This window comes from Pithys albifrons, chromosome Z, assembly GCF_047495875.1.
Source record: "Pithys albifrons albifrons isolate INPA30051 chromosome Z, PitAlb_v1, whole genome shotgun sequence".
NCBI lineage: Eukaryota > Metazoa > Chordata > Aves > Passeriformes > Thamnophilidae > Pithys > Pithys albifrons.
This window is the reverse complement of record NC_092497.1, coordinates 9,974,344-9,979,416: the sequence shown is the minus strand read 5'-3', so window position 1 is coordinate 9,979,416 and position 5,073 is coordinate 9,974,344.

Here is a 5,073-nt window from a genome sequence, read left to right as displayed (position 1 = left end):
GCCAGTTCCTGCCAAAACTCTGGCAGTTCCTTTTTGTGGTGCTGGCACTGTATAAACCCGTGTGTCTGGTGCTGTCCAAGCGCTCCTTGCTCCAGTGAAGTCCATCTGTACGTGTGCTGTCCTGCTGTGCGCAGGGCTGCTCTTCTTGCCTGACACCTCTTAGCTCTGTTAATGGGAGAAATGGCTTTGGCAGGAAGCTCTGGGTAAGAGCCGGGCAGCAGGGAGCTGATGTTGCTTCTCTGAGACAGGCCATGAGCTGTTGGATCTCCTGCTGCTTTGCCTTTGCAGCAAAGGATCTCTCCAGCAATCCCTACCTCTTCCAGGAACACTGGACACTTGGGCTGTCTAGTGTGTGCGTTGCAGTGTGGCACCGCTGTGGTTAGGGGAGAGGGCAGCTTCAGCAAATTCCATGTGTCCCACTGTCTTTCTGTCTTGGGTCTCTGGTGCCGGCTGCCTTGTGTTGTGTCCCAGACCCAGTAGTTGGGTTCTGATCCTGGTTTTTCCTTTCTACCTCTTCTGCCTCACTGCCTTGCTTCTTGCTTCTCTAAATGGAAGAGTGTGCTACTTCTGTATTTGGTTGGTGTATGTCAGGGAAGCCCTGGGTCTGGTTCCAGGGAGCAGAGTGGGAGTCTGGATACAGCCCAGCCTGCAGCTTGAGAGGGCCTCTGTCTTGTGGCACTGGTCATAGGATGAACAAAGCAGCCAGGTACTCTCAGCTTTTAGGGGGTGCAGGAGCTGAGGGTTTCTGCAAAGAGGGTAAAATGTAGTTTGTGTGGCAGAACATGTTCCCAGGCATTTGGGGCTGAGCCACAAGCAGGAGGTCAGTTGTGTGGGGTCAGGCTGCGGGGTTTCTGCCCCAAAGCCTGGCGGATCTTTGAGGGCTCCTCCAAACCAGCTTGATTTAAGGGGAGGGGCTGTGCACGAGCAGGGGCTTGCTAGCAGTGGGGATAAACACGCTGAAATCGGGAGCACTGTGTTTAAATAGCACAGCCTCCTGCAAGGGTAGGAGGCGATGCAGGCCCTGGGGACGGTGCGCGGGTAGCTCAGGTGCACTGTCCTACTTGGGAGCTGTCTGCCAGCACCGCTCTCCCTGTCCTCACACCACCTCTGTTATGGAAATGCTCCTGTGGGAACGCCTCTGGCAGTAGTATTGAGGTGGGAGGGCTTGTGTTTTGCCTGCCTCACTCCGTTTTGGGGGTAAATATCACCTGGAACTGTTGCCCTGCAGTCCCGGCCTGTTTATCCTCTCTGGGCTCTGCAGGAACACCAGTGCAGACTTTTCTGTTGTGTCCTGAGAGAGGCAGCTCCAGCCTCCAGGGAAGATAAGCCAACTGCTTTTGGCAACCTGAAAAAGGGGGAAAGGAATTCTTTGCCAGGAGCTCTCCATGACTTTCCAAAGCCTTCCTCAGCTGGGGCAGCCATGAGGCTCTCCCTGATAGTGTAGCAACATCATCACCCAGCAAGTCTAGGGGAAGATTGATCCTGGCATCTCTGCTGTGTAGGCTGGGGCAAGGAAGGTGTGGGATGGTGGGGTGAGCACCCCAGCTCCTGGCAACCCAAATCTTCACAACTGCCACTCCTAATTACAAATGCTAATGTAATCCAGCAGAAGGGCTGGAAAACCTCATCTTTCTTCCCTGCCACCAGTGGGATATGGCTCCTAGTGGAGACAATACCCACAGGAGTTCCAAGAGCATCTGCCTCTGTGCCATGTAAACGTGCTGGGGGCCTGAGGGGTCCTCCAGATCAGCACCCACAGCATCTGGTGAGCTTGGCTTGGCCACCCCTTCCCTGTTAACTCCAGCAGCCCCAGGAAGGCAGTTGGCATTGAGGATTGGGTTTGTCCCCAGCCTATGCCCCACCCCAGTAGAGACCCCTGGCAAAGAGCCTTTCTGTAGCACCTTCCTCTCCTCCTCAGATCCTTGCTGAGGGGACTGGGTAGCCCCACAGTGGTGCTGGGGAAGAAGAAGCTGTTGGCTCAGGTTTGCCCTGGATGTTTGGGATTAGTCAGGGGACAACTAAGGGGTTTCTTTGCCACCATGATTGGCATCTCCCTGTGCCCCCCTGGGTTCTGTCTGTGCAAGAACAGCCATGTGCACCCCCCTCACTTCCATCCAGGTCCATGGGGACCATGGACCTCACAGAGGCCACAGTCCAGCCATGCTCGCTGTGGATTGCGAGACCCCTCCCCAGTCACCATGTTGGGTTTAGAGGACTCTGATCCAAGGGACTGAACCCCTCCTGCAGCACCCTGAAATCCTTTGGGCCCAGTAGGTGCTCCTGTCAGCAGAAGGCCAGGCACTGGCCTTACTCAGCAGGTCCCCTTCCCACTCCAGGCCAAGCATGGATGTACTATGGGCATCCCTGGCACCCAGGACATCCCCTCCCCTGGAGCCCCCTCAGCCCACTGGCTATCCTAATCTCAAGGGCATCCCCCTACTACAGATATCCCTCCTCCATAGGCATCCCCTTCAACATGGATGTGCCCTCCCTACTGACATTTCCTGTCCCATGGACATCCCTTCCTCATGGGTGTTCCTACTTCAAGGGCTTCCCCTCCTGTTGAGGTTTTAACCCATCTGGCAGTTCAGTGCCACACAGCAGCTCATTCACACCCCACTTTGTCCTGCTTTATGTACTGGGCATGATGTTCCATGGAAATTGTAATACCCAACATACCTTTGACCATTTTGGATCAGGTCTCCTAGCCCTGCTCCCTCCTGGCTTCTTTCCATCTGCTCACTGGCAAAGCATGGGACACTGAAAAGTTCCTTTGTCCTTCCAGAAACAGGGATGGATTCTGCCCTGTGTAGGTCAATGGCATTTAGAGTGCACCACTACTTGCTACAGACTTATCCTCCTGTGGATCTGATATTCCAGGCCATTGGATCAACACAGTCCAGTAAACTCAGCTGCCCTCTATTCCTCCTGGGTAGAGGCAAGGCCCCTTTAGTCCTGGTCATAGGATTCTCTACTCACTTCTTGTAAAAATGGATTAGAATGTCTTATAAATCACGGCATACCCTGAGTTGAAAGGGATCCATCAGGATCATCGAGTTCATTCCTGGCCCTGAATAGGACACTTCAAGAGTCCCACCATGTGCCTGAGAGCATTGTCCAAACACTGCTTGAGTTCTGGCAGACGTGGTGCTGTGACCACTGTCCCAGGGAGCCTGTTCCAGTGTCCAATCATCTCTAAAGTGAAGAACCTTTTCCTAATATCCAAGCTAAACCTCCCCTGATATGTCTTCATGCCATTCTTTCTACAGGATCAGGAGTACAGTCAGCCTGGGACCCTGCCTGGGAAGCTCCCTCTGGAGAGTGGGCAGCAACTTCTGTAGAAGAACTCTCATTTGTGAGTGTTTTTCTTTGCAGTTCCCATACCTGGGCCTCTCAGGCCAAGGCAGGTTTTCCATCCCACATTCTTGTGTCCTGTCTATGGTCTTACAGGTAAAACCACTGGGTATCCCTATATCCTCCCTCTCTAGCCTGGGGGAGTGGAGGGCTTCCAAAGATGGAAGGCAGGATAGATGGATGCCCCATCCCTATGAGTGTTCATGGCCAGGTTGCACAGGACTTCAAACAATCTGCTCTACTGGAAGGTGTCCCTGCTCATAGCAGGGGCTGGAACAAGACAACCTTTAAAATCCCTTCCAACCCAAGCCTTTCTATGACAATGTGATTCTGTGAAGGAAGAGAGGTGTAGGAAGGTGTTTCTCACATAGTTCAACTCGCCAAGGAGAAAGGCCAGAGGTGCAGTTATTACAATTCCCAACAGATGGCTCCCAAAATACAGGGGGGACAGCAGTGCTGCATGATTGTACCAGATTCATCTCACAGAGATTCTGTTGCATCAATTATTTGATGGGCTGAGGCCAGTTGTGTGAGGTCCACAAAGGCCAAGGGCCAGGTCCTATCCTTGGGTCACAACAACCCCCTGCAGCACTCCAGGTTGCAGGTAGAGTGGCTGGAAAACTGCCAGCCAGCAGGAATGGACTTGGGGGTGCTGGTTGACAGTGGGTGAACATGAGCCAGAGTGTGGCTGAGAGGGCCAATGGCACCTGTCCTGTGCCAGCAGGACCAAGGAAGTCCCTGTCCCCCCCCACACCTTGAATCTTGTGTCCAGGTCAGGAAGGACACTGAGGTGTTAGACTGAGTTCAGATAAGGGCAACAGAACTGGGGAAGGGTCTGGAGTACAAGTCCAATGAGGAGCAGCTGAGGGAGATGGTGGGTGTTTAGCCTGGAGAAAAGGAGACTCGAGGACCTTATTACTCTTCACAACCACCTGAAAGGAATGTGTGGCAGGTGGGGATCAGGCTCTTCTCTCAGGTAAAAAGTGATAGGACATGGGGACATAGCCTCAAGTTGTGCCAGAAGAGGTTTAAGGCGGATATTAGGAAAGGTTTCTTCACAGAAAGGGTTGTCAAGCACAGAAACAGGCTACCCACAGCTGTGATGGATCCCTGGGGGTATTTAAAAGATGTGTATCACAGAACTATAGAATCACATAATCTCTAGGTTGGAAAAGACCTCTAAGATTATAGAGTCCAACCATTAACCCAGCACTGCCATGTTTACTACTAAACCATGTCCCTTAAGCACCACATCTACACATTTTTTGGACACTTCCAAGGATGGTCAAGGGACGATGTGGCACTTAAGAGACATCTCTAAGTCACTACTGCAAAGAACAAGCCACCCAGGTCCCATGAAGGGTGAATGTCACCACAGGGAACTCACACCAAGCAAGGTGCTAAATCAAGTGTCTGTGAGAACACACACAGGAACTGAGTGCGAACCAAATGTCTTTGTGACCAGCAACTATTAAACCAGTACAATAAATGCCCATCACACATCTGTTTTAACATGCTCTGCTCAGATCTGTTGTTACTCAACAGTCCAGGCCCACACTGGACTTCAAAAAGGACTGTTGTGGTTTAACCATGGATGACAACTAAGTACCACGCAGCCCCAGTTTCATGGTACGGAATATCCCTTTGACCAGTTTGGATCAGCTCTCCTGGTCAGACTCCCTCCCAGTTCTTGTGCACCTCCTTTCTGGCAGAGCGTGG